The sequence below is a fragment of the Hippoglossus hippoglossus genome, chromosome 18 (assembly GCF_009819705.1).
Source record: "Hippoglossus hippoglossus isolate fHipHip1 chromosome 18, fHipHip1.pri, whole genome shotgun sequence".
Taxonomy (NCBI): Eukaryota; Metazoa; Chordata; class Actinopteri; order Pleuronectiformes; family Pleuronectidae; genus Hippoglossus; species Hippoglossus hippoglossus.
Genome location: NC_047168.1, coordinates 16359193 through 16372393, shown reverse-complemented (window position 1 = coordinate 16372393; position 13201 = coordinate 16359193). Strand labels below are relative to the sequence as shown.

Below are 13201 nucleotides of genomic sequence, written 5' to 3'. Positions count from 1 at the left end.
TCCCACAATGAACCTGTGTTTTGGGAGTGCAGTGATCTATTTGGACAGTACAGTGTTATGAGCTCTTTGATATATGAAGGGTTTGAAGGACTTTCTATGTGAGGAGCAGGATCTTGATGTTCAGAGTTTTACAAGGAGCCAGTGCAGAGAAGCTGAGAGCAGTAATATGATCTCTCCTAGTTCCTGTCAGCACTCGTGCTGCAGCATCTTGGACCAACTGGAGGCTTTTCACAGACTTACTGGGACGTCCTGATAATAAAGAGTCACACTGATCCAGTCTAGAGGGAACAAAAGGTGGAAGAAAGCTGTCCTAGAGACCTGTTTTATCTGTGGGTCACATGTCCTAGTCAAACATAACTCAAGGTTCCTCACAGCGGAGCTGGGGGCCAAACTAACACCGTCCAAGGGGACTATCTGGTCAGACAGTGTTTCTCTGAGGTGTTTAGGGCCAAACAGTGAATATTGCACAGTTAAAGTGTTAAAGTGTTAAAGTTCAGTCCATGATGGTGCATGGAGTTTTACTGGGAGCGAGCTGGTCGTACAGTCTTTCTGCTGCAGGAAGGAACGACCTGCGACACCTTCAGACACTTGAATCAGTCGCTGAAGGAGCTGCCCAGTGCCTGTGTCCTGCGGGGGGGGGGGGGGCTGGTGTCCCACCACCTCCTCTGGGTCAAGCTGGTATCACAGGACCAAGCTCAAGTAAAGTCGAGTCCAAGTCTCAGGTCCTGTAAAACAAAGTATTTTCAGTTTGAATGGTTTTACTTAACCCTTGTGTTGTTCCTGGCTCGAATTGACCCAGAGTGTGTGTGTGTGTGTGTGTGTGTGTGTGTGTGTGTGTGTGTGTGTGTGTGTGTGTGTGTGTGTGTGTGTGTGTGTGTGTGTGTGTGTGTGTGCGTGCGTGCGTGAGTGCGTGTGATCATACGCAAGCCCTGGCCGGTCAGGGTTAGGGTTAGGGTGACCCAAGGATTGTCATTATCCAACTCTCCTGGGGTAATTGAGACCAATGGATTGTCATTCTCGATTGTCATGGAGGGGTCATTTAGACCCAGAGAGGGCGCTGTGGTGCTCTGTGGGCTCATTTAGACCCACACCTGATTCCAGTTGAAATCAAGGGGGGGGTACATTAGACCCACATGTAAGTCTCAGTGTGCCACTCTCTCACGGACCATGGCACGATGTCGCGTCAGGAGCGTTTCACCAGAGAACAGGTTCTCCAACAGCTATTCTCCCAGCAACCATCCTCTGAACCCGAAGAGGACGGACAAGGAGATGGAGAAGCAGACAGAGAGGACGGAGACGGAGACAACGGCGATAGCGAAGAAGACGACGAAGACGACGACCCAGTGGGTGATGCTTCTGCAGATTCTTCATCCTTGGAAGAAGAAGAAGAAGGAGGACAAGACCACGGCGACACCACCACCACCACCACCACCACCGGACTCGTGGAAAGAGAGACCTTCCCCTCAAGAAACAGGGAAATAACATGGTCCTCGAGGGCGTACGTCCGAGAGGAGGGCCACTGCTCCTCCTCCTCCTCCTCCTCCTCTTCCTCTTCCTCTTCCTCCTCCTCTTCCTCCTCCTCTGCTGCGGCTCAAAGCGGGGCCCTCCGGGGCCCCACGATCCACGCGACGTCCCGCACCGGTGACCTAGCCTCGACGTTCCACCTGTTCATCACGCCGACGGTAGAGAACATCATCCTGGAGATGACGAATCGGGAGGGTCGTCGAAAATACGGTGACGAATGGAAAGGGATGGACGAGACCGACCTGCGCACCGAGTGTCCGGCCTCCTCCATAGCCCTAGCTGCAGCCCCGCTCGGGGCGAGTAAGAGGAAGAGGTGTCAGATATGCCCCAGGAAAAAGGACTGTAAAACTCACACCGTGTGCCGCGGGTGTAACAAATACATCTGCAAGGGCTGCTCACGTGTCTATTGCCCTACGTGTGCGTCCTAATATGGGGTGGGCTATGTGAGGGGGCCAACAGCCGGGGGAAGCAGGGACAACACAAGGGTTAAAAAATAGAGAATAGGACAAAGCGATCGTTTCAGCTTCGGTTGTCTGACAAGTTTTTTAAGTTTCTGTCATCAGCCTTAAGACGAAGGTCACCTGACTGACCACAGGGCGGAGTGGACTCATACAAACAAACATGGGAACTGTCAACTTTGACCTCTGACCTCAGGGTGTGTGTGTTATCAGGACGGAGGGATGAGTGTGAGACAGACAAACAGCAGGCCTGACAGTGAGAGGGTCGGTGGTCACCATGGTGATGGTGCTCCATCCTCAGCATTATGTTTGGTCAGTTCACAGAAAACTTAATGTGAGGCTGATTAAAACAGGGCCATGATTGGAGCCTTATCTGGCTCCTGATTGGCTCAGGGACAGTGAAGCAGGAGAGGTCATGTGGTTTCAGAGCAGCAGGCGTTTCTCCACAGGAACAACAAACACACATCAAGGTCAGAGGTCAGCGGTAGCCAAATGTGTGTGTGTTGTGTGATTGACAAGCGGCGTAACCAGAGTCTGAACAAACAAATTCTGTTGAACCACAGCAGCCAATCACAGTGCGGCTCTTAAACACAGGTGATTGGCTGCTTCACCACAGCAGAGGACGAGTCTGACGTCACGCCACAGAACAGAGTCAGGAGAAAGCGTCGTGGAGGCCACATGGCGAGGCCACATGGCGAGGCCACATGGCCCGGACCAGCGGCACAGCATCAGAGATTCACTGTGACGCCTCTCGTCCCGTCATGTGAACAAGGAGGACGTGCTGGTTGTGTGTTTAAAGTTTTTGTGTTATAACCGAGCTGTCGCCCGAGAACGTCTGGTTTCAGTACGAGTTCCCCCCCGACCCTCTGAACCTCCTCACTCAGCTCCTGAAACCTCCTCCACAGAGAAACCGCCGCCACTCGTCTCCCAGAGCTCATTGACAGAAATGACTTCCAGACGTTTGCAGTGAGTTTATGAAGGAGTTTGAGTGTGTGTGTGTGTGTGTGTGTGTGTGTGTGTGTGTGTGTGTGTGTGTGTGATGTATAGGAAGGAACATGTCGACATGTTATTTCACTTTAATGAGCACATTGTTGGGAGAGACGCTGTGAAATGAAAAAACCAGAAGGTTTGTGTTTCATCTGAGCTAGTGTGTGTGTGTGTGTGTGTGTGTGTGTGTGTTACCCACGAAGATTTTGGCCGCCCTCCTGCTCTGTCTCTCTCTCTCTCCAAGGAGATCAATACTGACAGCTCTGAAGTACATATACATGTGTGTTTAGTGTATGTGTGTGTATGTGTGTGTGTGTGTGTGTGTGTGTGTGTGTGTGGAATGGTCATGTCATTTTTCCAGTTTCAGATTTTCCAGTGTTTGACAAACCTCCTGACCTCCAGCATACCGAAGCGTCCTGGAAACTATTCAAGAACCGCAGGAACCACCCTGAGAACCACAGGGACCCACTAAAGAAGAAAACTCCCCAATAACCCTCGAAACCTCCTGAAGTGTCGGAGAACATCTGTGACGCCTGGTTCCTCCTGAACAACCTCTGCACCTGAAGAACTTAAAACCTCCTTCAGATGCTGACAAACAACGTCCATCACCCAGGAATCCAAAGAATGAATATTAAAACTTACTCAAGAATCACTAAAGCTCCTGGAATGTTTGGGTCCACTAAGGAACCCCTGAAACTCTAAGATCCTCTAAAAAATGTACCAACAAAATGAAGCCACTCCAGAATCCCCAGACTCTCTGGGAACCTCTGGAACCCCTGAACTGTCACAGAACATCTTTAAGAACCTTCAAAGCTTCCTGCACCTCGAGGCCCCCGAGAACCTTCGTGAGAACCTGTGAAGCTTCTGTGAAGTCTTCTGGTTCCTCTGAACACAGAACGAAACCTCCTGGAACTTTGGTCCTGGTGACGCAGGTATCAAGAACCGTTTTAGAGAAATATTCTGTTATCAACAAGAATAATAACGATCCTATTAATTCATTATCCACACACACACACACACACACACACACGTACACACACACACACACATTAAACACACACAAAAGCCTGTCACCATGGTAATGATCACCTGTCAATCAACAGGTGATCTATCAGCTGATAGGCTGACACCTCATTTCCCCTAACCCGACCTGATGGTGACCTCACACACACACACACACACACACACACACACACACACACACACACACACACACACACACACACACACACACACACACACACACACACACACACACACACACACACACACACACACACACGATCTTGTTTGAAGTTGTAACTTAATAAGCAGTGACTCACATACTGCAGGCTGTGTGTGTGTGTGTGTGTGTGTGTGTGTGTGTGTGTGTGTGTGTGTGTGTGTCTCAGTCTTTTACAGCGAACTCATCTTCAGGAGAGACGCTGAAGCTGCTGGAGAAGAAACAAGTTAAATGTTCAGATCAAATGTGATAAACATGTCTCACGTGTCGGAGGCTGCAGCCACTTCCTGTTGTCTACTTCTGGTTTTACTGTGTTTCCTCTTTTTTTTGGCGTCGAGACAAGATGAAGAGTCCGTCTGTGTTTGTCCTGCTGGGTGAGTCCGACACTTCATCCTTTCATTCATTCATCAGCAGAGGAAACACTCGCTCGACAATAGAAAGAGTTTGAGATAAATTTAAACGTTTAAAAGACGACGTCGAACATCGAGTCTGAGGCTTCATGTGTTTGTTCCATATTTTTATCTGATCTGGTAGGTTTGGTTTCACATTGTAATTTAGGGACTAAAGAATTTTGTCTGACATACGTACGTCCTGTCGTCCTCACCTACGTGGGCGGAGTCTACCTACACTTGACTGGGTCTCTCTCCCAGCTTGCCGGTGATTCACAAGGCATTCTGGGTACCCCTACATTCGAAGTGAGGGTTATTAAGCCCTACCCCTCCATCCCTACAGGTGTTGGTACAGCCCACCCCTGCATGTCAACGCGTAAAACGAAGGGGAAGGGCTAAGGGGTGGAATGGGATTGGGCCTCAGACAGTGGGATAGGGAGAGGAGTGTCCATCTGTCGCTGCTCTTGGACTTGAACAGATCCATTGTCAGGTCCATCCTTCGGTCCAGGTGTCATGCTTTGCCAGTCCGTGGCCTCGAACCAGCGACCTTCCAGCCCGATGTCCCTCTTTACTAACCACACTTCTTTTTCTTCTTCTATTATTTAAAGCTGTCTCTACTTCCTGTGATTGGTCCAAAAGTACAAACTATCTAAACCTTCTTGTTGCAGGGGTGTCTGTGCTGCTGCTGTCTGGAATGACCGTTTCTGCAGGTGAGCTTACTGTAACTAACTGTAACTGTAACTAACTTTAACTGTAACTGTAACTAACCGTAACTGTAACTAAGTGTAACTGTAACTAACTTTAACTAAGTGTAACTGTAACTAACTGTAACTGTAACTAAGTGTAACTGTAACTAACTTTAACTGTAACTGTAACTAACTGTAACTAAGTGTAACTGTAACTAACTGTAACTGTAACTAAGTGTAACTGTAACTAACTTTAACTGTGTGTAACTGTTACTAACTGTAACTGTAACTAAGTGTAACTGTAACTGTAACTAAGTGTAACTGTAACTGTAACTAACTTTAACTGTGTGTAACTGTTACTAACTGTGTGTCGTCAGTGATGTCCGTCTTACCTCCGTCTCCATGGATACGGCCTCTCCTCCAGTTACTCGTCTTCGCTCCGTACTTCGTCTCCACCATCCTGATGACATCACTCCTCAGCAGAAACTCCGGTGAGAACCACACACACTCATTGTTCTGGAAACACTCCCCCTGGTGGCAGGTTGTCTTCTGATCATTGTCCACCTACAGGATGCCTGCCACTTGTCTCCATGGAGACATCTCAGCCTGCTCAGGGAGCTGCGGGGTTGAATGAAGACTATGATGACATCACTGCTGATGTCACCACTGAGTATGTCTTCTGAGCAGCAGAGAGCGAGGACGTGTCGTTGTCAATCATCAATGGACTGATCGGATCGATGGATCAAAGGGAAACAGAACCACGAGGAACCGAACGTCGTTCTACCACTGACGACAAATAAATCCTCTTATGTTTGTCATGTGACTCACGTCATGTATTCAGATAAAGACGCTTTTTAAAATAAAACTATCTCACATTGTTTATTCAGTTTTCATGTTTTAAACATGTTCGTACTTTTTAGTTTGGTCAGTGTTTATGACCTGTGCTGCAGCCAGACACCAGGGGGCGATCATGTCATCAATCTTAATTTATAGCGAGTGTTAAAGAAGTCACCTGCGGCGGCTGCACGTGTCCATGCTGAAAGGCATCATGGGAAACAGCAGCAGGGTCAGGAGACACTGACACGACATCACTTCCTGTCAGCTGGAATATGGATGGAGCCACAGGAAGAGGAAGTGGAGCCTCCTCCCGCAACTGCATGCAGAGGTCAGAGGTCAGAAGAGGTATCAGGGTTTCACCTTTCAGCGGGTTACCATGGTGACGACACTGAGGAGGAGAGCACACACACACATGTTTGTACAGCTTCTTAGTGAGGACACTCATTGGCATAATGCATTCCCTAACCCTAACCCTTAACCTAAACCTGATTCTAACCCTGAAACCAAGTCTTAACCCCCAAACAGTCCATTAAAGGGGGGGGGGGGTCACAAAGTGAGGACCGGCCAAAAGGTCCTCACTCCGTAGGTTGTAGACTCAAACAGGTCCTCACAAAGATAGCTGCACAAGACCACACACACATACACACATGCACGCACACACACACACACACACACACACTAAATAGCTGCTGTCTTTATGTCACGTCGTCCATTTCATGTTTCGCTTTACCTCTGATCGTCCAACATCTGGGACGAGTTAGAGAAAGAATGAAGGGGGGGGGGGGGGCGCTCAGTGTGTTTTCATTATAGAAACCAGATAGGCAGGCAGGCACACACACACACACACACACACACACACACACACACACACACACACACACACACACACACACACACACACACACACACACACACACACACACACACACACACACACACCTGGAACACTTCCAGATGTTTCGGATCAGCGGAGATTGACGAGTGTTTCCCTCCAGGAATTAGTCTGATCCAGTTTTTGTTCGTTTTGTGAACGTTCATGTTTCAGTGCGAATCAGACTGTAAATAAAGATGGATGACATGATCGCCCCCTGGTGTCTGGCTGCAGTATAGGTAATTAACCTCCTCCATGTTAGCAGATGGAACATGGACCTGTCATTTCAGGTCGTTCTTATCTCTCTGATGTTTCTGATCAGTTATTAAAAACGGGCTGAGACGTCATGATTGACAGCTGAGACTGACTCAGGATTGGTCGACGTCATCAACACAAGATGGCAGCGTTCATATCGAAGATGTTTTTATTCATATGCGGATGATGGGAGGAAGTGGAGACGTCTATCATTATTTACAGTCCGTGGTCAAACTACTCCCAGAATGCACCTCTGCATTACCATAGCAACATGACAACTTCAGCTTGTTTCTACTTCAGTTCTCGTCTCTGCAGCTGTTCTCACTCTCTCAACATTATTTTAATCATCCATGAAACGACTGGAGTGTGTGTGTGTGTGTGTGTGTGTGTGTGTGTGTGTGTGTGTGTGTGTGTGTGTGTGTGTGTGTGTGTGTGGGGGGGGGGGGGGGGGGGGGGGGGTATTAGCTGCAGCGCTCACCAGTCTCGGTCAACAGTTTAAAATAATATTAGCTGAACTACGCACTCACTCACACACACACTCTCACACAGACACACACAGACACACACACACACACACACACACACACACACACTCACACACACACACATGTTTGAACAGCGCGGTGTGTTTGATTGGTCCATTGAGGACCTTCTGAATCAGGGTGAATAAATCCAGCACCATGATGAAGAACAGTCTGGTTCCAGAGTTTTGATCCTTTAACTCCTCAGAACATCATCACTCCTTCACTGAGTGTGTGTGTCTGTGTGTGTCTGTCTGTGTGTGTGTGTGTGTGTGTGTGTGTGTGTCTGTGTGTGTGGTGCAGTTGGTGACTTCCTCCTGCTCAACATGTCGAGAACAGAGAAATTAACTTTCGCTCTGTCCTCAGTTTGAAGAGAAGAAGGAACGAGCTGCTTCATCAAGACACCCCCAACCATCACTCACTCAAACAGACACACACACAGACACACACTTGTTCATGAGGGGACAGCACCCTCTGCTGGACACAAACAACATCACAGCCTGAATCTGATTCTTGGTCAGTTTTGTTTATTCAAACCTTATTCACAAACCTTCTGGAGCATCGTCCTTATGCTCCGCCCACACTGACATGTCATCACCGTTGCTATGGTTATGCCTAGCGGAATATTATTGGTCGTAGACAATCTACCTTCTGTTTACACCACATCTGCCAGATGCTTTGCAGACGAGTAGTCGTCGACGTAAAAGCGTCAGCAGGGACGTGGTAATTCTTTCTGGGGGGTCCGAGGCCGACTGGGACACTCCCCAGCATCATGGGTCGATACAGCTTCTCTGTGATGTAGTGTGCTCGGAGTTTTCAAAGGAGAGGTAGAACTTACAGCCGGACATCGTTTCCATGTACTCTCCGTCACTCGTCCCCGAAGACGTGGACATGTTCCTTCAGCTCGTTGTAGAACTGAACTCGTCTGGGTCGCGTGTTCCAGTTACTCACGACCCAACACACCAGCAGCTGCTTCTCCGGCACTTTGAAAGTCTCGTCCTCAGACGCCACAGGCACCAGATACCCACAAGGCACTGGGACGTCTGAGTCGAGGCGGTAGCTGCAAGTCCGGTTCAATAAATCATTGAGTTTAGGAATCGGAGCCGAGTTTGCAGGTGACTCCATATTTAACCACACCCACTTCTGAAAGCAGGGGCGTGGCTCTGTGGGGATGTGGGCGAGGTGAATGTCTCGGTGGCGGAAGAAAATGGCGTCGGCTCGTTGGAACAGAGACCTGCCGTCCGTCAGGCGACACCTGGTGACGAGCTGCAGCTGAGATCGAACCTGTGGCCAAACGGCCACGTCCAGATCAGCAGGACAGTGTCTGCGTCCTCTGCTGTGAACGAACAGTTGGGTTTGACTCTGCCCTCTGCAGGACATGAGTCTGTCTGTCTCCATGGAGACAACGAACGCACGGAACTTCTCACGTTTGAAATATGTGAAGACAAGAAGCAGGAAACAGGACGAGAAAAGGAAGCTGAGGACAAACGGGCGCAGAGACGTCCACTGACCTGAGGACGACATGTCACACCTGCAACACAAGACTTTAAATCAGGTCAAAAAACAAACAAACAAACAAAATCAAGAAAAAGAAGAGAACAGAGAGTTTACCCTCGTCCAGTCACAACTAACAAACACCTGCATCCACCAACGTTCTGCAGACGCTCTTCACGCAGACGCTGATGTCAAGGTGGTTCTCAGCAGACGAGCAGCTTCACCGACCTCGTGATGACACTGGTCGTCGTCCTGAACCTTGATTTGTTGAACAGAATTCCGTTTGGTAGAAATCCACGAACACTTCCTGTCAGTGAAGGAGGAAGTGAATCTGTGTCAGAGCCGAACAATCAAGAAACTTGTTACCGACACAAACTGTGAAACCATTGATATTTTAATCACCTCACCTGATGTCAGCAGATGTTGAACCTGGAGAGTCTCACGTCTTGTCACAACGTAACACAAACTTTCTGTAGTTGTGTTGTGTGTATGTAAGTGTGTGTGTGTGTGTGTGTGTGTGTGTGTGTGTTGTGTGGTGCTAAGACAGTAAATCTATTCGTCCTCCTCCTGGTTGTGAAATGTGTTTACTACCACACAAACAGAAGTATGTGGACAACACGGACAAATGATATATATATCAACATGTTATTGTGAAACTGTGAGGAATCATATCAGTTGTGTAGATGTGTACAAGTACATGTGTTGTAGTTGTACTTTACTGGAGTATTTTACTTTATTTCAATTCAATGCTATTTCAACCCAATTTCAGACATGAACTGAACCATTGACATGTTCCTGACATGCTCCTGACATGTTCCTGACATGTTCCTGACATGCTCCTGACATGTTCCTGACATGCTCCTCACATGCTCCTGACATGTTACTGACATGTTCCTGACATGCTCCTCACATGCTCCTGACATGTTCCTGACATGCTCCTGACATGTTCCTGACATGCTCCTCACATGCTCCTGACATGTTACTGACATGTTCCTGACATGCTCCTCACATGCTCCTGACATGTTCCTCACATGCTCCTCACATGTTCCCCACATGTTCCTGACATGCTCCTCACATGTTCCTGACATGTTCCTCACATGCTCCTCACATGCTCCCCATATATTCCTGACATGCTCCTCACATGTTCCTGACATGTTCCTCACATGTTCCTCACATGCTCCTCACATGTTCCCCACATGTTCCTGACATGCTCCTGACATGTTCCTCACATGTTCCTCACATGCTCCTCACATGTTCCCCACATGTTCCTGACATGCTCCTCACATGTTCCTGACATGTTCCTCACATGTTCCTGACATGTTCCTGACATGTTCCTCACATGCGCCTCACATGTTCCTGACATGTGCCTCACATGTTCCTGACATGTGAGGCACATGTTCCTCACATGCTCCTCACATGTTCCTGACATGCTCCTCACATGTTCCTCACATGTTCCTGACATGTTCCCCACATGTTCCCCACATGTTCCTGTTGTTGTGAACGAGTCGGACCCGACAACCTCCTGCTTCTGCTTCACAAACACTAACTACAGGAAATGTCCAGACAACATTTTACACAGTTCATGTCTGAAAACAGTTCCCACAAACAGCCAGAGATGATTCCCCCCCCTCACACACACACACACACATAAATCGTGTTGTTTTGGTTGGTGGTGGATTGTTAGTGGGAGGGGGGCGGGGACATAGGAAGACGCGATGACAGGTCACTTCCTGCTGAACAGACAATAAAAGACACGAATCAGGATGAGGCACAAACAGAACCAGCAGGACCCTCAGACCTGGACCATCAGGACTCCCCTGGACCATCAGGACTGCCCTGGACCATCAGGACTGCCCTGGACCATCAGACCTCCCCTGGACCATCAGGACTCCCCTGGACCATCAGGACTGCCCTGGACCATCAGAACTCCCCTGGACCATCAGGACTGCCCTGGACCATCAGAACTCCCCTGGACCATCAGGACTCCCCTGGACCATCAGGACTGCCCTGCTTCCCCCAGTTTGGACCAGATAAGTCGTTCAGTGTTTCCAGGATGTGGATGTTTCTGCTGATGGTCAGTTTGCTGGACCAGAACCAGGCTGCTCCTGTAAGACAGATCTCTATTGATCTTCTGATCAATTGATGGGTTGGAGCTATGACTGATCAATAACTCTGAGGTGTGTGTACAGTCCACAGGTGAGCGTGGAGGCAGCGTCCAGCTTAGTCTTCAACAACAAGGGGAACAGACCACCGTCAATCTGGATGTGCGTCAATCAATCAATCAGACTTTAGCTGAGTAATAATAACATGCTCATCATAAACTTTACTTTCTTTCCTGATGTTTGTGTGTTTGCAGCTTCCTGACATCGCTCAACAGACAACATCCTCCTCCTCTTCATCATCAGCTTCATCATCAGAGTCAAGCCAGAGTTCAGAGGTCACCCCCCATACACACACGCACACACACACACACACAGTTTAAACCTGAATATGCTGATTCTTATTGATTTGATGAAAATATGAATGAAGTCTGCTCCTGCTCACACACACGTAACATTCTGTCAGTCCACTAACCGACTACATTACCCATGAGTCTCAGGAGCTACTGACCAATCACACTTTGAGAATGTGAACCTGTGCTGGATGAGCTCACTGTGATCTCAGCACCACCTGCTGGACAAAAGTATGAAGCTTTTTTTGTGAATACAGTAAAAATAAAACATAAAATTACTAAAACAAAACCAACAAAAGTTTAGATTTATTATTCATGATGACATCAAAGCATCATGTGACCACGGGTACAATGTTTTTAAATAACTGTTTGATTTTTACAGGAGGTTCAACAGCTGAGAGACCGAGAGAACCTGGTAAACACACACACACACACACACACACACACACACACACACACACACACACACACAGACGTACACAAAAACCCACACATGATTGTGTGATGTCATATCCTGTGTGTGATGTCATATCCTGCAGGCTGTGGAGCAGATGGACTCGTCTGAGGAGGTGAGCTGTCAATCAAAATGGACCAATCAACGATTTTATGTGAACTGGTTTCGTTTTAGTTTGAAAACTCTGGGTTTGTGTTTCAGTCTGAACAGAAACTGAGACTTTAGTAAACGATGACGCAGACGTTCTTCCTGATTGGTTCTTATCAGTCACATGACTCGACTACCAGTGGTGAACACAAAGCTAACACTTCCTGTCAGTTACAGTTCCACCTCGTCGTCACTGCTCCTCCTTCAGAGGAGTTTCTGTTACTAAGCAACCGACTGCAGAGGAGATGATCTACTTCCTGTTTACATCACATGATCTGTGTAGGTGAATGGTCATGTGATGTGTTTTTTCAGGTGTGTTGATCTGTGTGTGTGTGTGTGTGTGTGTGTGTGTGTCAGTCTCTCACTAACTCCATTCTGTGGCTCAACGAACTGGTTTCACTGGGAGAGAGAGTGGACGAGCGACACAGAGACGACAGCGTGGAGATACAGGTGACATCATTATGACATCACAGCGTTTCAAAGTTACACAGGTCGACATTTCCCACAATGCTTTAAATCACAGACGCTCCTGCAGGTGAAACTGGACCAACCAATCACGTGAAGAGTAGATGACTCACTGTTCAGACATGGAGAAACTCAGCAGGACCAATCACAACCAAGCAACCAAATTAAAACCAATCAGGGACAGTCAGGACCAATCACAACCAAGCAACCAAATTAAAACCAGTCAGGACCAATCAGGATCATTGTGGTACAAATATAAATAAATATAAATACATTAACACATATATATTTATAAATAAATGTATTTATTAAAATATAAAAACAGGTGAAAATCTCATCAACAATAAACAGCTTCTCTGACTCCACCCCCAGGAGCGAAGTAGACCTCAAACCACGGACAGAATTCTGACAACGGAAGTGGGCGGGGCCACCACAGCAC

At 47.8% G+C, this 13201-nt stretch overlaps 1 pseudogene; it reads right to left on the bottom strand.

The window, feature by feature from the left end:
* Positions 1 to 8405: 8405 nt before the first annotated feature.
* LOC117752197 lies at positions 8406 to 9511 on the bottom strand (annotated as a pseudogene).
* Positions 9512 to 13201: the final 3690 nt, after the last annotated feature.